The sequence below is a fragment of the Meles meles genome, chromosome 3 (assembly GCF_922984935.1).
Source record: "Meles meles chromosome 3, mMelMel3.1 paternal haplotype, whole genome shotgun sequence".
In the NCBI taxonomy this organism is placed as follows: Eukaryota; Metazoa; Chordata; class Mammalia; order Carnivora; family Mustelidae; genus Meles; species Meles meles.
In genome coordinates, this window is record NC_060068.1 from 116,598,979 (window position 1) to 116,625,139 (window position 26,161).

General features: G+C 37.8%; 1 long non-coding RNA gene across 1 annotated transcript; it reads left to right on the forward strand.

Moving 5' to 3' along the window:
• Positions 1 to 434: 434 nt before the first annotated feature.
• LOC123939338 lies at positions 435 to 24,551 on the forward strand. Its single transcript, XR_006817824.1, has 3 exons — positions 435 to 1,033; positions 16,094 to 16,140; positions 24,467 to 24,551. It is a non-coding gene; the product is annotated as an uncharacterized LOC123939338 (long non-coding RNA).
• The last annotated feature ends 1,610 nt before the right edge of the window (positions 24,552 to 26,161 follow it).

Below are 26,161 nucleotides of genomic sequence, written 5' to 3' on the forward strand. Positions count from 1 at the left end.
GCGGGGCCGCAGCGGTGGCGGCTCCGGCAGCAGCACGCGGGAGGCGGGGTCGGCGGCTCCTCCGCCCCTCAGCCCGCCCACCCGCGGTCCCGCAGTGTCGCGCGGCAGACGCTCCCTCGCCGGCCCGGCCCTCCCGGGCTTCTGCCAGACCCCACGCGAGAGCTGCCTGCGCGAGGATCGCGTCCGTCCAGTCCGCGCCCGGCCTCGGGCAGCGCGAGCAGCACGAGCAGCGCGATCAGAGAGCAGGCGCGGCGGCGCGCTGCCTCACCGCGGTCGCCGGGATCTCAGCGCCGCTACCTCCTCTTCCGTCGACCTCCTCCCACCCTTCCACCTCCTTCCCCCGCCCCCTCTGCGGCGAAAAGGAGAGGCCCCCCCCCTCCCCGCCCTGCCGCCTCCCTCTCTCCCCGCCCCTGGGGTGCACGTCAATGGGCCGACAGACCAGGCCTCGGCAGAGCTGGCTGCGGACGACGCCCGGCCCGGCGGACAAACGGGCGCCCGAGTCCTGCCTCGGCGCGCGCCGATTGCTGATGCTCCCGCGGTAATTGCCGCCACAGCCAGGGCTTCAGGAGCGCGCGCTCCCTCTCTCTTTTTTTAATTTTTTTTTTTTTTTTTTTAAAGTTCTTAGCTCGCAGTACTTGGGCCGAGCTGGCGAGATCTCGCGAGATGTGGCATGGCTTCAGGGCCGCTTCACCTCAGGCGTGTGGTACCCAAGGCGGTGCTAGAGCTGCAGGTCGCCCCCAGCTCTGGTGGGTGAAGCCGGGGATTTTCCCGTCGGGCCCGCAGGTGCTTCCGGAGTTGCCGGCGAGGTGTGCCCCCGGGCGAGGTCGGCTAGCAGCTAGCGCCGGCCGCCACTACCGGCCCTCACTCCAGGCCTGAGCCTAGGGGGAGGAAGGATTTCCTCTGAGCCGCCTCAGCGGTCGACAGCCCGCCTGGCCTCGTTAGATTTGCATAACCAGAAACACTCCAGTGGAGATGCAGTGGGTGTGTCCACACTTCGATGACACCTTTATTTTAAAAGCTGTGAAGTTTGAAGGTGAGAAGGAAGCTTAGTTGTGATACCGGATCGTTTCAGAACGATTCTTAACTTGAGGCATTTCCAAAAGTGATAGGAAGCTCAGCTCAGAAGCGAGTACACAGCAGTTACTAACCCTAGACCCGTGACTAACCGTGGAGCACTAACCGGGAACTTTCGGCACGATTTAGGTTGTGAAGAATTCCCGTTTTCCTCCTCTCTTCTGCAGACCTGTTTTCTGTGAAATGTAGGGGAACAGTGATTTTGCAACTTTCTTAGCAGTAGAATCTATTTTTAACCTAAATTCTATCCAGAGCCCCACAGAAACGCAGATAACGACTACCACTGACTTCTTACATCGCTTGTCTTTTATTTCTTTGTATTTATATATTTTAAGTTTTTATTTCTGGGGTTAAACTCCCTCCTTTGCCGAACCCTGGAAGTATGACCGAAGAGCTATAGTGTTCTCAGAATTGTTTGGAAATGCTGTGAAGAAAGTTGCAGTCAGACAGTTCTCAAGAAATTGTGATACCCATGATCTTAGTTGACCTTGGCAAACTTTTCTTCTAGAGTTATTATTTCTGTTGTAAAAATGGAGAGAGGAAAGAACCACTCTTGGGTCATGTAGCCACAGTTTTTAAAGTCCCTTTTCAGCTTTAGTGATAGTGGGTGACAACCAGAAGAGGCCAGAAAAATCAAATGGTCCTTAAAGCAGTACAGCTGGTACTGGGCCATTGCTGCCTCGGTATTTGATCCGTTGGTACTGAAGCTAAACTGGTACCTGTTGGAATTAAACATTCATTGAGCAGAACAAACGGTAAGCACCTACTATGAGGTGCTCTATATTTTGGGAATATGACAGCAAAGCAGACAGTTATCTCATGGAAATGATAGTCTAGTGGGGGAGCGAGAGTCGATAAAGTTCAATGGGTACAATATATAGGGCACTTGTAGTGAGCATGAAGGAAGGAGAATGGGATATGTGTGTGAGATGGAGGTGGCAAAATTTGTCATGGAAGGGCCCCACTGAGATGGTGAGATTTGAGTGAGGTAATGAGAGATATGTATATTTGGGAAAATGATGTTCCAAGCAGAAGAAAAACAAAAACTGAAAGGTGAGAGCATGGCTGACTTGTTCTTCAGAATTGCACATAGGCCCGGGGGCCTAAGAGGCCTGCTTAAGGGATGGGGAGAATCAAAGGAAATTATGTCAGAGTTTAGGGGTTGGGACCATGATGGACCAGAAAAGACCCCTTTGGCTTTTGGAAGGACTTTGGTTTTTAATTTGAGTGAGATGGTATGTTAGTTTGGACTGTCCCAACACAATACCATAGACTGAGTTGTTAAATAATAGAAGTGTATTTCCATACAGTTCTGGAAGCTGGAAAGTCTAAGAGCAGGGTGCAGCTTTTGGTCAGGGCTTTCATCCTGGCTGGCAGGCAGCTGTCATCACTGTGTCTTCACAGGTGGAGAGAGAAATCTGGTGTCTCGTCTTATAAGAAGAACAGCTTCGGCGAGTCAGTGCTCCACCTTTATGGCCTCATTTAATCTTATTCTCCAAAAGGCACTATCTCCAATGTAACACACATGGGTTAGGGCTTCCACATATGGATTTAGGTGGGAAGGTCATTTCACTCCATAGCAGATGGCAAGTTAGTAGAGAGTCTGAGTAGAAGAAAGACATGATTTGACATATATTTAAAGCATCAATCTGCCTTGTAAATGTACAAAAACACAAATGGTGGGGCCAAAGAAAGAAAGAAGGAGATGTGTCAAGAGGTAACCCAATAATCTAGGAAGTGATGATATGACTTTGACCATGATGGGTAGCAATGAAAAGGGGGCAGGGGGTAAAAGGGGAAATAATTGAATTCTGGAGAGGCAATAGAATTTCTGATAGTTGTGGAGTGTGAAAGAATCCAAGGGTTTTGGCTTGAGTGACTGAAAGAATAGTGTTGCTATTTTCTGAGGTGGAGGAGATGGTGAGTAGAGCAGGCTTGGGTAGGGGGCATATCAGGAGCCCAGTCTGAGATGTCTGTTGGAGGAAACAAATACATGTGTAGTAATAAATAGCAGTCACTCATATAAATGGGTAATTGCAGACTGAGAAGTTCTAGGACAGACTGGAACACAGTACAGTGAGAATGCAAAATAGAGGGACCAGTGAGGGAGGAAGGGATTTTTCACCTGAGGTCTGAAGGATGATTACTTGTGGGGGCGGGGGCCAGTTCAAAAAAGGGAAATATTGTGAGCAAAAGCCCTCATGGACTGAACATGGTCTGACTAAGGAGCTTGCAGCCAGTTTGGTTAAAGCATAGAGCCCAAGGGACGAGAGAGATAGGAGATGAAGCTATCTATTCTAAAAGCCTTATAATGGGTTTCCATGGAGATAGAGGGGGGCATGATCAAATGTAACTTCGTTGGAAGTGTCTCTAGTTATATTGTGGGAAGAAGATTGGAGAGGAGCAAGAATAAGAAAGACAGGATACAACTTCAGTAATCTAGGTTTGGGATGATAACAGTACTAGTAGCTTATATTTATATGGAATTTGTGCCCTGGATTCGGTGCTAAACTCTGCATTCATAATGTTTTTTAATTCTTAGAACAGCAGCATGAAGAAAATCATAGCATTACCCCCATTTTGCAGATGAAAAACTGGGTCAAGGAAAAAAAGTTAAATGACTTCTCCAAGGTCACTCAGCCAAAATCAAGATTTGAATTCAGGAAGTGTTGCTCCACTAGTCAAACTCAACGTTATGGGGGATACACAAGAGATGAGGAAAGGGAAAAACTTGAGAGATACTTCAGAGGTAACTCAAAGGACTTGGAAATGGATTGAAGGAAAGAATAAAGGATGAATTTTGTAACTTTTTTACCTGGAGTTAGATGATGGTAACGTTGGTAAGAAAAAGAACATCCCAAAACTAGGTTTGGAGATAAATATGAGAAATTTGGTCTAGAACATATTGGGCCCGAGGTGCTTTTGAGATATCCAATGGGAAAGTTAAGAAGCTATTTGACTACATGGCTCAAAGAAGTTTGTATGACAGAGTACAAATGTGTGAGTCTTCTGCAAATAGATGATAACTGATACCATGGACATGAATAAAATCACTCAGGAGGTTGGTATAGAGAAGCAGTATACAATAGAACTTTCTACAGTGATGGAAATATTCTAGATCAGTGCTGTCCTGTACAATAACCACGGGCGACTTGTGGCTATTGAGCACTAAAATGCTTAGTGCAACTGAGGAACCGAATATATACTTTTATTTTCTTGAGTTTATTAAATAGTCCCATGAGCTAGTGGCTACCATATTGAACAACATGGGTATAGAGTTCAAAAGAAGACCTAGAGTCGAGCCTCATGTAATTCCAACATGTAAAGAGGATAAAAGAAAGAGTGGCCTGAGAGGTGAAAGGAGGACCCGATGAAGTCATTTTTGAAGTAAGATCATCTGAGTTAAATTGGGCCAAAAAATGGGAAAAAAATGAAAAAAATGACACTATATTGAATTTAATAACATAGCCAACACAATGGGAGGATAATGGGGGAGAGCAAAGGAGATAGAATCAAAGTGTGCATGTGAAACTTGTAGAAACACTGTCAGGAGAGGTCTCCATTATTTCACTGTCAGCAAACAATTGGTTATCAGATTTACCATGTGTCAATTTAGAGACTAACCTTAAGGAGAACAGACTAGTTGTCAGTGCCATGAGTACCCCCATCATTTTGCTTGCTTTCCCCTTTTGCCAAAAAGTCAGCCTGTGACATTGCACGTGTCAATGAATTTACTAGTATGGATTGAATATACTTAGAATTTAGACTAGAAGGGGCTTATGTTGTTATTCCAAGCCTTTCAGTTAACAAATACTAAAAATCCTAAAAGGAAACATAGATTATGTTTAGATCTACAACTTTTCATATCTGCAGATTTAGAACAAGATTTAGAACGTCGACTTTAAAATCAGCATTTGGGCTTTTTTGTTGTTCTTGCTTATAGTGAGTTTTACTTGGATGTGCTGTGCGTGCTCATAGTCCACCTAGTTATGGTTATCTTTTTTTACTAGCTGGCATTCTGCATACAAATTAGGTCAGTGGTATTTTTCTTGACCAATGAAGTTATTATCCTATCATGGAAAAAAAAGTTACCCTAGAGAAGCTTGTTTATGCTGTAATTGTCATAATTGTGTTTTCTTACTCAAGTCTCAATCACATTCTTTTTTTTTTTTTTTTGAAGATTTTACTTATTTATTTGATGGAAATCACAAGTAGGCAGAGAGGCAGGCAGAGAGAGAGAAAGAGAAAAGGAAGCAGGCTCCCTGCTGAGCAGAGAGCCTGATGCTGGGCTCGATTCAGGACCCTAAGATCATGACCAGAACTGAAAGCAGAGGCTTTAACCCACTGAGCCACCCAGGCGCCCCTCAATCACATTCTTCTTTAAAAATTTATATTTGTAAGTTACATCTTTCAAAAAAGACAGCTCAAGGTTTTAGTGAATTTAAATCTCATCCAAGCAGTATGTTCATAGTAAACACATTTAAAATAAATGTAGTGTCAATCTCTTTTCATTCCCCACTTCCTCTTATGCATGTATTTGTCATAAAGCTAGTTAGAGAAATCTTTTTTCACTCAAATTTTGTACTGGAAAAGTTATTTTCTGTCTGCACAGATTTAATTCTTATAACTCTATAGGCTGTGAACATTTGCAAACTTTGAAGTTAAAAATTGTTGTCAAATATTAACATACAGAGCAAATACTTTTACAGAATAGCTTAGTGGTTATAGTCATGGTCTCTCCTTGGCCAGACTATTTTGGATTTGAATCTTAGCTTCCCTGGCTCCTAGTCATGTGACTTGGTCTAGTGTGACTTCTGTGCCTCAGTTTTTTCCATGTAAATTAGGGATATTAAAGGTAGCTACCTCATAGACTTTTGAGGATTATATCTCTTACTATCTGTAAGGTGCTTAGAACAGTGCCAGACACATGTTAAGCCCACATGTATACAAGCATTAAATATTTTATTTAAAAAAAAAAGAAAAGAAATAGGGGCGCCTGGGTGGCTCAGTGGGTTAAAGCCTCTGCCTTCGGCTCAGGTCATGATCTCAGGGTCCTGGGATCAAGCTCCACATCCGGCTCTCTACTCAGCAAGGAGCCTGCTTCCCCTCCTTCTCTGCCTGCCTGCCTCTCTGCCTACTTGTGATCTCTGTCTGTCAAATAAATAAAAAAAAAAGTCGCATGCTCCATCAACTGAGCCAGCCACATACCCCTCAAAAAACATTTTTTTCTTTAGTAACACATTGTAATGATTAGCAGCTCTTTATAGCTATAGTATTAGACATGTAATAAACACTCAAATACTTATTTAAGAATAGGACATTCCTCCTAATGGCTAAACTAAAATTTTCTACTAATAATTCAAACTTTTCTTCTTGTCGTATTCTTCAGAGGTTATGGTAACCCATAAAATGTAAGGTTTCTTTTTGTTTTAGTTTCTGAATGATTTCCTCTTACAAGTCATTATAGAGCCCAATTTCTAAGTACATAATTATTTTTATTACTTTCCTCTGGGCTCTTTCCAAGCAATTTAATCTGCCTTTAAATGTGGGCCAAAACTATTAGGTACAGTATTCCAATTAAAAAAAAAAAAACAACTACTGATGATTGTAAAGGTAAAGACAGACTTTTACAGTACAAGTAATTGTTTTTACTTAAAACTGGGCTTATCACATCAGACTTCAGATTTGGCCCAACAGTTAACTCTTAGATTAGTCAAAAACTATTTTTAATTTTTTAAGAAATTTTAACTAAAAGTATAATTATTTTTCTACCAATTTCCAAAGACCTGAAATTCTAGACTATAAATTAAAAATTTTATATTTATGAAGTCCATTAGATATTTTTCTAATTATGAAAGTAATATATAATCTTTTATAATTTTTAAAACTTGACAATAACAGGGACATCTTTCTGTGTATATAACTATCTTGCAACTGCATGATTCCTAATGTCTTCTTAATGTTGCGCCATTTGGATTTATCATAAGTTACTGAATCTATCCTATTTTTTTAATGTTTTGTTTATTTCCTTCCTTTATAAATATAGCAAGCAGTGCTGAATTGCTTTGTGCATATGGCTTTCTTCATAATGGATTATTTCCTTAGGATAAATTCCTAGAAATGAAATTGCAAGGTATGTGTATTTTTAAAACTTTTGGCATACCTTGCAAAATTGATTTTCCAAGGCTTATATCAATGTATTTCTTCTATCAGCATTGTACTTGAGTGCTTATCTTCCAGCACCGTTACAAATTCTGAGAAGGATTTTCTTATCTTTGTCAATCTGATTAGTAAAAAAATGGTTTAATTTTCAATAACTGATTGCTGGTGAGGATAAACTTTTTAAAATTTATTAATATGAATTTTATTATATATGATATATCTCAGTTGCCTACTGATATCTGTAGTATACTGATACTGATAACAGATATTGATATCTGATGTATCCTGAAGTCTGGCTTCCTTCTGCCTTGTTCTGGTAATAGCGTACATGTGTTTTTTTGTGGGGGGGGGGGTATGGGAATGACCTCTTTAAGCAGTTTTGAAGGATATAATATTTAAGGACTTTGCCTACCCCAGCCAGACTGAGAGCACATTAACAAATGTGCCTTCTGGCTGTCCCAAGAGTTTTGGATTTTGAATGGTGTGATGCAAAGTCAGAAAATAAGTCCAGTTGCTGGGGCTATTAGCTGCTCATTCCTTACTGCCTCCCTCACTGGAGAACTGCCTTGCCTGGGGGCAGTCCAAGGCAGGACTGGCTAAAGGGACAGTAAACAAAAAGGCCATTGCTTCTATTTGGGACTGCTCTAATGAGCACCCTGTAGGATTGGCAGAAGCTTCAGCTGCATCCTCCTTGTGAGTCTGCTTCTCCCTCTGCCCAGTCCTGCCTACACCAGTTCCTTCTGGGTATATATTGTGAGAGCACTTCCCAGCCATCCTTCTCTGTGCCATCTCCCACTTCTGTCTGCTTCCTGGAACCTGCCCATTTATTCCAGTGACAGCACTCAAGGAAAACTGTATAGTAGTTCATGCTACCAAAACCCCCAGGAACTCTTTCTCTTGTCCTTTCTGCATCCAATTCTTCCTTTTAACTTTCTCACACTTTAAGTCAACCATAGTTGGTTCCTGTGGCTTGCAACCAAGAATCAGTATTTATACAATGTTCTTTGCCATTTTTCTGTCTTTTGCTTATCAATTTTATGAGCTTTTTATATACCACGTGTATAAACCTTAAACTAAATCGGTTCTCTTCCATTTGTCTGTTGCACTGTAGTTTTGTTCATGTAGTGTTGCCATTCAATTATTTAAGAAATATATTGCTCTCAAATATTTCAGTATTTTTCTTTGTTATTTTTACCTTTGGTGTAATGTTTAGACAGGTCTTTGCCATTACAAGCTTGTGTACAAAGAATTAATATGTATATGTTTTGATTTATGGTTTTATTTTTAATCTCCTAACTCTTAAAATATTTATTTTTGCTTTTGTATGAGACAGTGATTTAATGATTTTCTACAAATAATTTAACTGAGTTTTTAGGTCCTAATGTTAGAGTATACTTTAACAGTATCCTAAAATTTCAGAGTTTAAGTACAATGACATATATCTTTTACTCAGACAGCAGTCTGGAAATGCTACGTCTCAAGCTTGCCAGGCAGCTCTGACTTCTCATCACGAAGGATGCTCGCACCTCTGCGTCAGAGGCACTTGTTTCACTTCTTGCTACTTTTCAGTCAGTGGGAAGGGGGAACTAGAGACAAGCAACTTCTTCAGCATCACACAACACACGCACACACACACAGAGGCATGCACACACACACTCGCATCCTGTTGACCAAGATTTAGGCACTTCACTATGCATAGCAGGTTGGGAAATACATTTTACTGGATATTCATGTGGACAGCCAAAACCTATGGACTTCTGGTATTTTCTATGATAAGGAGTCCTGCCAGTGGGTGGGAACATGCATTTTAAAAGGTATAAAACATCCTAATTCTCTTAAAAATGGTAGTTATATTGAATATGGAAACTGAAAATGTACCTAGAGACATCAAGATTAGTACGTAGCTAACATTGTAAAATGGTGCATGTATGTGCACGCTGCGCACATGCTGTAGCAATTCAAATCTTTTCTTCCCCCTCCTTCACCATTTCTACCACCATAATATTTGAATATTATGCATGAGTTCAGAAAGGTTTTTTTGTTTTTTGTTTTCAACTAGATGCTTTTAAGGCTCCGGACATGCTTCATGGTACCTCTTTTCAGCTCTCAGATTCTTTTTGTGCAGGCTAGGTGAATATGAGCAGTGATGATAAAAAGGATACATTAGTATGATTGTTTAAGAGAATTTATAATTTATGAAGTAAATTCAACAGGAAATATAATATTCTTGAAAAGGAATGGCCTATATCTGATTTAGGAGTGAATATTAAAGATCTAATAATGATGAAGAAATCAGAAATTCTATCTTCTCATCTACATACAGAATCTGTTCTTAGTACTGATACTGATTTTTATTGTGATAATTTGGACACAGTTTCATATTCAGTCTCTCTGTACTTTATTTTGGGATTATAAGTGCCCAAACTTTAGAATCTATTCTATAAGCCTTTGACTCCTTACCGACTAGAATAAGATGTCCTTTGAAATAGTGTTGATCTATGTGAAACGTGGTTTTGATGCAGAGTAGTTTTGAATGCTTTATTTTTGCAGTTTTTATTATGATGTATAACATATATAGGGAAGTGTTTAAGACACATACGTACCTTTTGATAAAAATTACAAAGCAAGTATCTGTGAGCCACCATGAAGTCACAAACCATAATATTGCCCAGCCCCCAAAACCCCCAAGTATGCCCATTCCAGCTCACAACCCTTTTATCCTACTCCTAGATAAGAGAGTCCTTTCCTTCTTTTTATATACATGTATATTCCTAAACAGAATATAAATAGATTAATACTACGGGGGGGGGTTGTGTCTTGCTTCATTTCGGCTTATATTTGAAGAGTTGATCCATGTTGTGTGTGTTGTAATACATTCATTTTCACAACACTATAGTATTACCTTGTATTGATATATTCCAATTGATGTAGCCATTCTGCTGTTAATGAATATTTTGGTGGTTTCCAGGTAGTTTTGTTTTTGCTATTGTGAACATTGCTGCCATGAACAATTTAGTATACATGTAGGTTCTGTATTTAGGAAGGTATTGCTGTTTCACGGGGTATGTTCTTTACCTTTGGTAATCATCATCTATCTATAGAAGGGGACAAACTGTTGTCCAAGTAAAGGGTTTGTACCAAGAATGGTATTATTTTGAAGGTTCTTTAGCATCTTCTCAGATATTTGCTAAGTTTCTTGAGTGAGGAAAACAAATGATATGGTATCGTATTTTATTATAAAAGTTAAAATACCTTGTAGAAAAGATGGAAACCAATTCTTTTCCAGTTGTTAGTTTAAAAAGATATCTCAGTGTGGATAACACATATCAATATACAATTTAAAAATACATTATGGGGGCGCCTGGGTGGCTCAGTGGGTTGAGCCTCTGCCTTTGGCTTTGGTCGTGATCTCTGGGTCATGGGATCGAGCCCCACATCAGGCTCTCTGCTCGGTGGGAGCCTGCTTCCCCCTCTCTCTGCCTGCCTCTCTGCCTACTGGTGATCTCTGTCTGTCAAATAAAGAAATAAAATCTTTTTAAAAATAAATAAAAATATATTATGTGTCATATATAATATGTTATATTAATACACTTTTATTATTAATGTAATAATATTGCATTGGTTGGGTATATGATAATTTATTTAACCAGGCAAACTAATTGATAGATATTTAGGTCATGTCCAAGTTTTTATTATTACCAGTGATGGATCCGTAAATACCTGGTAATACTTGAGGGCTTATTCATTAGGTACATTTGTAATTACAGAATTATTGCTCATAGTGTATAAGCATTTTAAATTTTGATATATACTGCAAAGTTGCCCTCCAAAAAGTGGTATCAGTTTACCTTTTAATCAATTACTATTTGTCAGCATTGTATATTGTCACAATACTTTATGTTTGCTGTTCAGATAGTTGAAAATATAATTTGGTTTGCATTTATTTAATTATGAATGAAGTTGAGCATGATTCCATTTATTCTCCTTTTTCTGTCAACTGCCCATTAATATCCTTTGCCTATTTTTCTGTTGGATAGTTGCATTTTTTTCCCTTAGTAATTTGTGAAACTTATTCCAAATTAAAGAAATTAACATTTTTTCTATTATGTGTTGCAAACACTTTTCCTATTTTGTGGTTAGTTTGTATACTTTATAATTTTTTGTACATAGGTTTTATTCTTATTTATGATTTTCATGTTGTGCATAACTTGCAAATTGCTTAGAAGCCTATTTCATGTGTTGTCATTTGCTTTGTAAATTTATAAAGACAGCTAAATTTAGCTCACAAATAGCTCAGCTTTTTTTTTCTTTTTCGCAAAGACGTGTGTGTGAACATCATTTTAGGAACCACTACAGATCGTGAATACAGTGAAGCTAATCGATTTTGGTCAACAAACAAAAATGTGGTTAACATTTAAATGACTACTATTTCCTTCTTCCTTTAGTGGCCCTAAAAGTCAATGGGTAGGAAAGTATTAGTAAAGGACAGTATCTTCTCAACATAAAGTATTACCCTAAAAAGTTAGAGAATACCTTCTCTCCAACATTCCTTCAATTTCATGTGTTACTTCATCTGAAACACCATATCGAATACTGTCAGAAGTACCAGCATCTCTTATAACAATTTATTCATGGATAAATTTTGATTTGTAATAAATGAAATTGATTTATATGGATTTTATATTTGCCTTAGAAGCCCTATAATAGATATTTTAATAGAATATCTAAAAGAACAGATATATGAAGTTCCTCAAAACACTTCAGGACATCCAAATGAGTTATTTACATATATGGAAATGATCTATGAGAACCTAGCTCAGACTCAGTTCGAAGCTAAAATGACTTCTAGTTCAATCCAAATTAAACTAAGAGATATAACAAGTTCAAATAAATAGTAACACTTAGAGGTAGTGGGGAGCAACAAGCCATGCAAGACATTTTTAGCTTATGTTCTTGTTTTATATGTATTTTAAAGCTTTTTATAAATTACTTTGTAAAATTAGCTAGTATGACATCAAATCTTATCTTTGGCTTTTGTTCAGTAGACTACGAACTCAGAGCCACGGGAGAGTTGGAAACATGAGATTCTATATTGCCTCAAACTAATCTTGTTATCTCCAGAGTTCTTCAGCAGCCTGTAATATAGAAGCATCAAGCCAGTTTAAACTGGATCTCATACTTTTGGTTTTAGAAGTTAAGGAAAGTTGCAGTTGGACTGAGGGAATTGTAACTATCCCAGGTTGGACATTTAAAGATGACCAAGATTTTCTAAAAGATTCTGAGTATCACAAAGCTTATTATTTTCAATAAATGCATCTTGTTAAATATTTAACTAAATGCTGTGCTCGCTTCGGCAGCACATATACTAAAAATGTTCCTAACATATTTAAGTATCTTTACTTAAAATGTGTATTTCTCATTAAACTCTGGGATTAACTTTAAAAAACTATTTTGGACTATAGTATTGTAAGTTGAATTGAACACTAAATTATGCCTCTACTACAGAAAATATAAGAGTCACTTAAGAAGTTTATTGGAAGGTAAATAGAATTTTTCAGTTACTGGACCCTATCAGAAATAAACCTTTCTCAGTATCAGAAATTTCAAAGTAGCTGAAAATAGTTTTTTAAATGTTAGGATTTTAAACTGCCTTTAGAAATCTCTCTCTATATATTATTTCCTCTGCTTTTTAAGGGAATACTGAAGATACTTTTCTGGTTCAGGTCAACTTTTGGAACGTAAAGCTATCATAACATGCTGAAGGTGGTAGCTATAGGTAACAAGTTTAGATTTATTGAGAGACAGTTCTCCATTCTCCATGGATCCTTTGTGTTTCTACGTATCTTACAGAGATGTTGCCTTCATTGCAGCTTTTTTTTTTTTTTTTTTTTTTTTAACGTTTGTATAGCAACCAGCCTTTGAAGATTGAGATAATGTCTCCCTGGGATCAGAGAGCCAGTATGCTCACTGCCCATTATAGAAGGTTCAGGTTCCTTAAGCTCAGGTTCCCTAAATTCCTCTCAGTAACATAGCCACTGTTTGTGTGGGTTTTACCTAGTTCTCTTCATGTTGCCTTGTGGGAATTGGGGCTTGGAGAACTCATGCAAATTCTGATTCTCTCTGACTGCTATTACTGTGAAAAATAGTCTTTTGTTTCTGATCGTAGGGTCTCATGTCTACTGCCACCACTGATGAAACTATAGCAGGCTAAGCTGTTCACTTGCAAATAAGGTAAAAGTCTCAGAATCTTTGCAAGTCTTGACAAGATGATATAGAATAAGGATCAGTAAACTTTTTCTGTAGAGTTAGATAGATAATATATCTGTTACATATGCTTCTTTAATTTTTCTTGTGTATGTACATGGTTCTTTAAGAATATAAAAACCATTCATAGTTTGCAGGCCATACCAAAATAGTCTTGGGCTCGATCCCATCAAGGGGCCATATGCTGCTGATGTAGATAGAGCCCTGATGGACTTCCATGTTGAACATGGAATTAAGTGGCTCTTCTGCTTTCCTAACAAGTTCCTCAGAACCTAATTATTACAGGTTGCTTTTCACACATGGTTTTTTAATGATTGATGATAAAATGGAGTTTGTACTGCTGCATATCTGCTGGGAAATAAAATACGCAAAATTAATTAGATAATAAAAAGAAAAGGCAGTGTTTTCCTAAGTGATTTTTCTGGACCATTTTCATCCTTACTCTCACTGTTGGCAATCAGTTGATTTGTGAGTGTATAGCTCTGATTTATTTGGTACTAACAATAGAGGACACGCAACTCGTCCCTTCTATGACACAGTGCTCACAGTAAAAATTTACATTGAGTTTTTGGGAGGGTTTATTCTAAAAATGTGTAATTTATTCCTTTGAAAGCAGTCATACGTTGACCCATGAGGTTCTTGTTTTGTGTGAACAGAATTTCTCTAAGCATATGAAACATCGGGTCGAAATCAGTCATCTAGTATTGATATATTAGATAATTTTAGTCAACCTTCTAGGACAAATTAAAAAGCTATTTTAAAATCAAACAAAACAAAACAAAACAACATGTGGGCATCTCACAGTTAACAATAATGAATTAGCAGGCTAGGATCTCGGGAGGGATATGAACTAGGGAAATGGTTAGGTAATGGGGCTGCTTTTCCCCTAGGGATAGAAGTGAAGTGGCTGGCCCATGGTTTTGCAGCCTAGAATAAGCACTTAAAGGCACAGAGATGGGAATCCAGGGCCCACTAAGCAGGAACAGTGATGAACTACTTGTTCATCATCAGGCTGGGAACCAAGCATTACAGCTTAGAAGAAAATGAGAACGAAAGGAGATAAGCATTTCCAGGGACTACCACCAGCTTTAAATTATCTGTCTGTTGTCATTTGACAACGTGGTCATTGTGGTCATTGGCAATCCTGGATTGCCAGTATTCCCAGGAACTTGGAGTAATTCGCTGTACATCTCTTGAGAAAGATAACAACATTCTAGGCCTCAAGTTATTTTTACCAATTTTGCATGAGGGAGCAAGACCAAAGGGATAAAAAAAAAATAAATGCATTACAAAAAAACAATGGATACAGTAGAAGAGCTACATAGCTACATAGGGATTTTTACATATTGGAGTTAACAGGCATATGCTCTGTTTATCCAATTACACTTTCCATGAGGCTAAAAGATTGAAAATTTATAGGAGTGCCTGCGTGGCTCAGTATGTTGGTTGAGTGTCTGCTCTTGGTTTTGGCCCAGGTCATGATCTCAGGGACCAGAGATCAAGCCCTGCATCTGGCTTTGTGCTAGGCATGAGGTCTGCATGAGATTCTTTCTCTCTCCTTCTGCCCCTCCTCCCCACTCCCACTGTCTCTCTAAAATAAATAAATAAATCTTATTGAAATTTTATAAATTATAAAGAAGCAAATGGAAATTCTAGAATTGAAAATAAAATTGAAGTTAAGACATGAATGGACAGATACATCATGTAGAGAATTTGTGAAGTGGAATATAGGTCACAAGAAAACATGCACAGTGAAGCTTGGAAAGCACAGATACAGTCGAAGTGAAAATTAGTAAAATTAAAGAAAGTATCCAAAATAAAGTTAGAGAGAGAAAAGAATGAGAAATAGGTAAGAAAGTATGAGGGACTTAGAAAATCTAGTGAGGTCTCAGATTCTTGGAGATTCCCAGAAGGCAAGGAAAGGAAGAGAAGAACAAAAACCATATTTGAAGAGATAATGACCAAGAAATTTTCAAAGCTAATAAAGACATGACACTCCCATTTCAGGGTGGCTAGGAAGTATAAGCAAGAAGAATAAAAATAAGACTTTACATCAAAGAAAAAAAAAGTGGCTGAAAACCAAAAACAAGAAAACAAGAACACTTTAGAGCAGCCAGAGCAAAAAAAAAAAGATTGCACAAAAGTGCAACAACTGGTCCGAGAGCTGACTTTTTTTTTTTCATTGTTCTAAAATATATATAACATACAATTTACCATTTTAACTATTTTTAAGTCTACAATTCAGGGACATTAATGACATTCATTATGCTGTGCAACCATTACTGCTTTTCATTGTAGAACTTTTCATTATCTTGAATCAAAACTCTGTACCCCTTAAAAAGTAACTCTCCATTCTCTCCTCCCCCCAACCCTGATGACGTCTGTTGTACTTTCTGTCTTTATAAATTTGCTTATTACAAATATTCCATACAAATGGCATCATAACATATTTGTCCTTTTGTGACTGGCTCATTTTACTTAGCATACTTTCAGGGGTTATCCAGTCTGTACTTCATTAATTTTCATGACTGAATAATATTTCATTGTATGTGTGTACCACATTTTGTTCATTCATCTATTTTCTAATACACAGGTTGTCTGCACCTTTTGGCATTATGAATGATGCTACTCTGGACAATGGTAAGAAAGTGTCTGTTTGGATACCTGTTTTCAGTTCTGTTAGGTGTATACCTAGGGAGTGAATTGCTGGGTCATATGGTAATTCTATGTCTGTATTTTTGAACAACCACTCAACTGTCTTCCAAGAGGTGACATCTTAATAAAAATAAATAAGCCAGAAAACAATTGAATACCATTTTCAAAATGCTGGTGGGAAATAACTACCAAGCTAGAATTATATATCCAATGAAAATATCCTTTCAAAATTATGTTTTCATACAAACAAAAATTAAGAGAATTCACTATCAGATGTGACTTATAGGAAATACTAAAAAGAAAACTCTAGATAGATGTAAAATAATTTCAGAAGGTTGAAGATGCAAGAAGGAAAGAAACAATGAAAGTGGCAGATACGGGGGGAGGGGTTATAAAAGAATACTGACAGTATAAAGAAATGATGATGATGATGATGATGATGATGATGTTGTGGGGTGAAATACAGACACAATTAAAATACCTGACAAGAATGGCATATAAGTCAGGAAGGTATGAGTTTCTAAGGCCTTTGCTTTGTCTGGGAAGAGGATGAATCTATTAAATAACAGTAGATTTTGATAAGTCAATCATAGGAGTTCTAATCATTAGGAAAATTCGTAAAAAGAAATAGTAAAAGAGTATATAACCTTCCAGTTAATATAAAGGGTGAAATAAAATAAAAAATCCAAATGAAGACTAAAAGGAGACACAAGATAAATAGAAAACACTACATAAAGTGGTAATTTTTTAAATCATTTATTTATTTTTTAAATCTTTAAAATGTATTTATTTATTTGAGAGAGCATAAACCAGAAGAGGGAGAGAGAGAAGCAGAACTCCCTACCACCACCCTGCTCCCCCTACCCGCCCCCCGCTGAGCAGGCAGCCTAATGCAGGGGCATGACCTGAGCCTAAGGCTCTTAACCAACTGAGCCACCCAGGTGCCCCTGCCTTCTTCTTCTTTTTTTTTTTTTTCTTTTCAGCATAACAGAATTCATTGTTTATGCACCACACCCAGTGCTCCATGCAATACGTGCCCTCCATAATACCCACCACCTGGCTCCCCCAACCTCCCACCTCCTGCCCCTTCAAAACCCTCAGATTGTTTTCAGAGTCCATAGTCTCTCATGGTTCATCTCCCCTTCCAATTTCCCTCAACCCCCTTCTCCTCTCCATCTCCCCATGTCCTCCGTGTTATCCCTTATGCTCCACAAATAAGTGAAACCATATGATAATTGACTCTCTCTGCTTGATTTATTTCACTCAGCATAATCTCTTCCAATCCCGTCCATGTTGATAAAAAAGTTGGGTATTCATCCTTCTGATGGAGGCATAATACTCCATCGTGTATATGGACCACATCTTCCTTATCCGTTTGTCCATTGAAGGGCATCTTGGTTCTTTCCACAGTTTGACAACCATGGCCACTGTTGCTATAAACTTTGGGGTACAGATGGCCTTTCTTTTCACTACATCTGTATCTTTGGGGTAAATACCGAGCAGTGCAATTGCAGGGTCATAGGGAAGCTCTATTTTTAATTTCTTAAGGAATCTCCACACTGTTCTCCAAAGTGGCTGCACCAACTTGCATTCCCACCAACAGTGCAAGAGGGTTCCCCTTTCTCCACATCCTCTCCAACACACACTGTTTCCTGTCTTGCATAAAGTGGTTTTTAAGCACAAATATATCATTAATTGCGTTAAATGTAGAAGAGATAAATGCTTCATTAAAAGACAAACTCAAGATTGTACTATTTACAAACATGATATTTAAAGTGTGAGGATGCAAAGAGAATAAAAAGATATTAACAAAATGCAAATACTTACCAAAGGTTTGCTAAGGTAGTGGTATAAATATTAGAGAAAGCACACTTTAAGGTAAAAGGCATTATTAGAAATAAAATGTAGGCTTCACAATAATAAGCATTTTAATTCAGCATGAAGATGTAAAATATTTATGTATAACTATACAGCATCAAAATATATGAGGCATAAATTGATGTAACTAAAGAACTAAAATTCAAAATCAGAAAATTTTGACACACACCTCTCTCAGTAACAGAACAAACAGATTTAAAAATTGTGTGTGTATATGTGATCAGCAAGAATTTAGAAGATGTGAACAAGATTAACCAACTTGACAACAGATCACTACACTGGCAGGAAAATTCTAGACCCAGGTTTTTATCAAACAGTTAAGGATGCCATATGTCAGTCCTACACAAGATCAACTTGTTTCTGGAGACCAGAGTAGTCTTCATACTCACACCTTACAAGCAGATAATGAGAAAGGAAATTAAAAAACTACCTCACACATACACAATGTATCAATATTAATGCAAAAGATTATGCATGATGACCAAACTGGGTTTATTTCATGAATTAAACATTGAGTTAATATTAGAAATGCAATCAGTATAAATAACCAAGTTAATAGAATAAAGGAGAATAACTAATTGTATCATAAGCTCAATAGATGCAAAAAGGGTGTTTGAAAAACTTCAACATCTATTGTGAATAAAACACTTTGTAAAGTAGAAGTAGACAGAAGTTCTTTCATATGATACAACATTAGTAAAAAAAAACCCTACATTAAATACTATATACTTAAAATATTAAAAGCTTCCCTTTTGAGATAGGGAACAAAATAAGAATATCACATATTTTTATTATGTTGAATTGAATGTTATGTTGAATACTTTTCTTCAACATTGTATTGAAATTCTAGTCATAAAACAAATGAAATGAATGAGTGAATAAATAAGCACTTGAAAGGAAGAACTGAAACTGCCATTGTTCATAGTCAATATGCATGTGATTGTAGAAAATCTAAGAGGATCTACAGATAGAAGAAATATTAGGTGAGTTTACCAGTTTACTAGGTTTACATGGAATATACAAAAATCAACTGCATTTCTATATACTGGCAAAAAAATTAGAAAAAATAATTTTTTAAAATATTATTTATAGGGTGCCTCGGTGGTTCAATTGTTTAAGCATCAGACTCTTAATTTCAGCTCGGATCATGATCTTGGGGTCAGAAGATCGAGCCCAGCATTGGCTTGTACACTCAGCAGGAAGTCTGCTTGAGGTTCTCTATCCTTCCCATCTGCTCCTCCACCTTCCTCCCTGCCCCTCTCATGCTCGCTTGCTTGCTAACTCTCTCTCAAATAAAATAAAATAAAATAAAATGCTACTATTTAAAACAGTATTAAAAAGAACCATGGATTAGATCTAACTAAAGATATGCAAGCCCACCACGCAGAAAACTATCACATTTTATTAGAGCCATTAAAGAAATCCTGCAGAAGGGTATATTATGCCCATAAATCAGAAGACTGTATTGTTATAAAAAAGTTATTTCTTCCTTGAGTTGATCTGTTGGGTCAGTATGATTCCAATAAGAATCCTAACAATCTTTGTTTTAGGGGAGTCTTAACTGGGGGGCAGCACAAGTGATAAGCTGACTCTAAATTACATACGGAAATGCAAAAGGTTAAGAATAGCCAAAATAGGGGCACCTGGGTGGCTCAGTGAGTTAAAGCCTCTGCCTTCGGCTCAGGTCATGATCCCAAGGTCCTGGGATTGAGCCCCACTTCGGGCTCTCTACTCAGTGGGGAGCCTGTTTCCCGCCCCTCTCTCTGCCTGCCTCTCTGTCTACTTGTAATCTCTCTCTCTCTCTCTCTCTGTCAAATAAATAAGTAAAATCATAAAAAAAAAAAAGAATAACCAAAATACACATGAAGAACAAGGTGGAAGGACTTGTTGATATTTTTGACTTAAGAGAAAGTTATTGTAATTAAGACTATGACATATTGGCACAAAAAAGACCAACGAAATAGAATAGAGATCTCAGACACCCCGCCCCCGACACACACACATGTGTACTTGGTTTACAAAAAAACATGCCACTGCAGTATAGTGGAGAAAGAAGCTCTTCTCATTATATGCTACTGTGCAAATGAATTTCCACATAGAAAAGAAAATAAATGATCATTTCCTTACATTTTACACAGAAACCAACTTAGTGGGATATTACATCTAAATTTAAGAGCCATAAAAATTCTTCCAGAAAATAATAAAGGAGAATATTTTTACAAATGCATGGAAAGGACTGATTTCTTAAACATACTCCCCCCATACACACACTAATTATAAAGGCAAAGTTTAGTAAGACTATATTAAAATTAAGAGCTTCTCTTCTTAAAATTAACAGCTTCTCTTCATCAAAATACACCATTAAGAGAGTGAAAAGTCAAGACAAACTGGGAGAATGTATTTGCAACACATCTAATAGAAAACAGGTTTTATTCAGATACACAGAGAATCTCCCTACAAATCAATATGAAAATGCTATAACAACATAGTAGAAAAGTGGGCAAAAGACTTAAACAAAGAGGTATCCAAATGGCCAGTAAGCTACCAATATTAAATTTCACTAGTAATCATGTTAATTTTGATTAAAACCAAAATAAAGTTTCTGCATACCTAACTAGATAGGCACACTTAAGAAGGCAACTAATGTCAAGTCTTGGTTAGGATGTAGAGCAAAAGAAACTCTTCCATTGCTGGAAAGAGTATAGACTGTTACAGTCACTTTGGAAAGCAGGCTGACAGTATTTTGTAAAGTTGACCATAATTATCTTCAGTAATCTGTGATTCTCCTACAAGATATGTACTCAACAGAAAGGTGTATGGAGAGATATGCACAAATATGTCCACAGCATCATTATTCACAGTAGCCAAAAAGTGGATATAAGTCACATGTCTATCAACAGTAGAATGAAAAAGTAACCAATCATATAGTCGTACAATAAAATATTATACAGCCATGAAAATGAATGATCTACACCTACATGTGAGAACATTGATGGATATCACAAATGTAGAGAGAAGCCAAGCACAGCAGGTGCATACTAGGTGATTCCCATCATGTAAAATACAAAAACAGGCAAAATTTTATATTTTAGGCATCCACACATAAGTGGTCAGCCTATAAGAAAATGTAAGGAACTGAGATACGTTTGTTAGATTACTCCTTTCTGCCTGTGGCCGCCGCCGAGTAAGCATCGTTAAAGTCTCCCCTCCCACCGCCGTCATGTCTAAATCAGTCTCCCAAAGAGCCTGAACAGCTGCAGAAGCTTTTCATCAGAGATCTGAGCTTTGAAACAACCGATGAGAGTCTGAGGAGCCATTTTGAGCAATGGGGAACACTTACGGACTGTGTGGTAATGAGAGATCCAAACACCAAGCGCTCCAGAGGCTTTGGGTTTGTCACATATGCCAAAGGTGGATGAGCCATGAATGCAAGACCACACAAGGTGGATGGAAGAGTTGTGGAACCAAAGAGGGCTGTCTCAAGAGAAGATTCTCAAAGACCTGGTGCCCACTTCACTGTGAAAAAGATTTTTGTTGGTGGCATTAAAGAAGACACTGAAGAACATCATCTAAGAGATTATTTCGAACAATATGAGAAAATCGAAGTGATTGAGATCATGACTGACCGAGGCAGTGGCAAAAAGAGGGGTTTTGCTTTTGTAACATTTGATGACCATGATTCTGTAGACAAGATTGTCATTCAAAAATACCATACTGTGAATGGCCACAACTGTGAAGTAAGGAAAGCGCTCTCTAAGCAAGAGATGGCTAGTGCTTCATCCAGCCAAAGAGGTCGAAGTGTTCTGGAAACTTTGGTGGTGGTCATGGAGGTGGTTTTGGTGGGAATGACAACTTTGGTCGTGGAGGAAACTTCAGTGGTAGAGGTGGCTTTGGTGGCAGTCGAGGTGGTGGTGGATATGGTGGCAATGAGGATGGCTATAACAGATTTGGTAATGATCCAACTTTGGATGTGGCAGAAGCTATAATGATTTTGGCAATTACAACAATCAATCCTCAAATTTTGGACCCATGAAAGGCAATTTTGGAGGCAAAAGCTCTGGCCCTTATGGTGGTGGAGGCCAATACTTCGCCAAACCACTAAACCAAGGTGGCTATGGTGGTTCCAGCAGCAGCAGTTGCTACGGCAGTGGCAGAAGGTTTTAATTACTGCCAGGAAACAAAGCTTAGCAGAAGAAGAGAGCCAGAGAAGTGACAGGGAAGCTACAGGTTACAACAGATTTGTGAACTCAGCCAAGCACAGTGGTGGCAGGGCCTAGCTGCTACAACGAAGACATGTTTTAGACAATACTCATGTGTATGGGCAAAAAAACTCGAGGACTGTATTTGTGACTAATTGTATAATAGGTTATTTTAGTTTCTGTTCTGTGGAAAGTATAAAGCATTCCAACAAAGGGTTTTAATGTAGATTTTTTTTTAAATGGTCCACAGGAATATCCATTTTTTAAAGGTTTTATTTTATTTATTTATTGGACAGAGAGAGATCACAAGTAGGCAGAGAGGCAGGCAGAGAGAGAGGAGGAAGCAGGCTCCCTGCCGAGCAGAGAACCCGATGCGGGGCTCGATCCCAGGACCCTGAGATCATGACCTGAGCCGAAGGCAGAGGCTTTAACCCACTGAGCCACCCAGGCGCCCCAAGATTTTTTTTTTTTTTTGGCACCCATGCTGTTGATTGCTAAATGTAATAGTCTGATCATGACGCTGAATAAATGTTTCTTTTTTTTAAAAAAATGTAAGGAACTGATAACCACTGAAGTCTGAACAGTGGTTACCTTCAATTGGTGCATAGGAATTAGTGATTTGAAAACAGTACAAGAGAGCATCTGGGTTGCTAATAAAATTCTATTTCTTGAGTTGGGTGGTGGTTACACATACTGTTTTGTGTACTTTTCTGTATATGTTACATTTCACTGAAACGAAAACAAAGATTTTAAAGCCATGGTTGGAAGAATAGGAGTTGAGAAGCAATGAGCTATTCTGTGACTTCAAAAATTGGTTCTGATGTTACAAAAATGTTAAATGATTATTATATTTTTCAGGATGCTTTTGGTTTCCAGCAATAGAAACCTTTCGCAAAATGGAATGAAATACTTAAGCTAGTACTATGGAACTTCTAGTAGAAACTCTAGTGATTCATTCTGGGACTCAGTATCAGTCATCTGTCACCAGCCAAGACACATAATAAATTTATTTATTGAATAAAAGTCAGGGCTCTTTCTCCAACTCTAGATTCTGTTTCTCTTTGCATGTTAGCATGGTTTTTGTTCTACTGGTGAAAAATTCCTCTGTGTGGTAATAAAATTGCCATAAGTCATTCCTGACATTGTCCTTACAGCTTGCACTCACAAAAGGGGACTTCCTTCTGAAAGAATTCAGAATATGCCACCCTAAAATACATCAGTCTGGCATATGGATGATTTTGAGCTGAAGGCAGTTGAGAAAAAGGAAACAAAATAAACCTCTCAGCAACCCCCATCCCCACCCCTTCACTGTGAAGGATAGAATAATTCTTAATCACTGGAGATAATTCTAGATGTTACCTACTCAGAGATGGCACCAGAAGAATCTATATAACAAACCTTACTAGCTAGACTTTACCTTCTTAGTTTCCCTAATATATTTACCTTCCCCAATTTGCTACCTTTGAAAGCATGAACATTTTTCCTTTGTCTTGTCACTTCTCTATCACACTTTTATTTTTCTTTTGTTAAGATGCAATATAAGCCCAGTTTCTAAGCACTCCTTTGAGTTAGTCCTCACTGAGTTCTCCCATAATGTGTGCAATGCACACATTAATAAACTTCTAGGGTGTTTTTTCCTTATTAATCTGTCTCTTGTCAGTCTACTTTGTAGGAACCCAGCCATTGAACCTAAGACCATACACTTCCTATTGACTGACAGAAACTTCTCAGGGAGGTAGGTCTCCACTCTGCTTTGGATTACTCTGAACTGGGTCATGTGCACACCGTTAGGACTGGCTCTGGGCCAGTAGGGGTAGGTTCAGCCTTCCAGAACCTAGAGGGATGGACGCTGGCAAACTGACTGAGTGACTGCATCATGAAATCCTTTTCATAATAACCATTTTGGCCTAAAGCAGTGCTTTTCAACTCAGGCTGCCTACTAGCATCACCTGGTGAGGTTTTAAAAAATATTGATGCAGATATTCCAGACCAATTGAATCAGAAGTTTTTGGATGTGTGTGGTGGAGGGGAAGGCTTCGATAATACTTTTCTAAGTTCTCCAGATGATTTTGATGTGAGTATTTCATGTTGTGAACCTTGGGATTATTGTGTAAATCACTGAGGTAATATTCAAGACATAAAAATAGAAAACATATTTATAGATATTAATCTATTGTCTCAGGTGAGTGCTACAGTTACTTAATATCAAAATTACTTTTTTTTTAAATTCATAGGTCGTGATAACCTGTGATTCCAATTAAAGATTTTAAAAAAAGAAGAGTTCAGCCCAAGTATTGGTTTGCACTCCTTAAGCCAGAGGTAAATATAACACCTTTATAAACTCTTGATTAACAAGATAATCAAAGTTAGATTAACTCTATTTGCACATAAAAATGTAAAGTGGTTCACATTCACATTCTCATTCTGCTTTAAACCAACAAGAAGTGGATTCATTAGCATCTTCTAGAACTACTGGTTCATCACACTAGTTCATCTAGTTCACAGCAATATAGATGATAGACACTAATAAATTTATTTATTGAATAAAAGTCAGGGCTCTTTCTCCAACTCTAGATTCATCAGCAATATAGATGATAGATTGTTCTCTGAAAGGAATTATTTGAAAAATATATAAAGTTTACATACTATCCTGTTTTCTCATGGGTTATAATTGCATTTGAAATGCTGTTTTTTTCAAAAGCCAAAGCTACTCCTCTGGAAATACAAAGGATCAGACTGTAATAATTCATCCAAGGCTATTATAAGATAATCTTACAAACTCAACATGAAAAAGGGCAGCCACCATTTCTGAGTTCTAATACCATATTAATAGATAGATTCTACTATTGTACTAACGGATGCTACTATTGTGCTAATCCAACGTGTCCATGCTTACCCTTTGTGAGTGGTAGTAACTGTTCTCTCTTTTAATGTTAGACTCACTATGCTTTTGTATGCAGCAGCATGACACAGTGAAAAGTAACTTAGGATCAGATACACCTGGAATTAAATTCCGTCTACTTTTTATCAACAGTGAGGCCTTGGGAAGGTTAACTTCTTAATGTCTTATTTTTCTCTACTGTAGGATAAGAATGGAACCCATCATGAGCTTTAGGAATGACAATCACCATCCTTCTACCATTTTGCTTCAGAATTTTTAAAAACTTCTACAAGTATAAAAATGAGTAAATGTATTCTTCTTGTACAAAAAAATTAACCATTACAGAGAAGGAATTTAGACTTTTAAGACCACTAATATCAGTCTGGCACATTTTGAGAGACTGAATAAACAAACAAGGGCCAGACTATATATATAAATAGAATTCTGATACACAACCTCTGCAACAAGCAGGCTCATAAGCCAAACCACAAGAATTGCAGCAACTGGTCCAGAAATCTCAGAAGCTTGATCAGTCATGGTCAGCTTCCAACACAGGAGCAACCCAAATATGCTCTCCAGACCAATCACATATGACCCCTGACTTGTAGTTAGTCTGTCTCTAGCTTCCCAGGCCAATGATTTGCAATCACAACAAATTTGAAGCTTGCTTTCTTTTTTCTTCACTGTAATACTTCTTTCCACCACTCTTCACCACTGCCTGTCTTTGCATCTCTGCCAAACACCAGTGATGAGATAGCTAACTCCCTTGCTGCTGCAAGCTCTCACTAATAGCCTTTGATTGTTCTCCTTTGGTGGTCTTTCTTTACTTCCACAATATCCTTCCAGGTCTTTTACTGTGTATTTACAGATGGACGTTTCTATTTAATCCATAGAAAATTTATTCCACCTTATGGGTTTTAAAAAACAAAAATATTATCATTTGGTTCTGTAACTCGACTTAAAAAAATATCCCGGAAACCTATCTCTTTTAGTTCATCCATATTGTTTTCAGTGGAGGGTGGTAGTGATATTTATCCTGCCTTCTTGT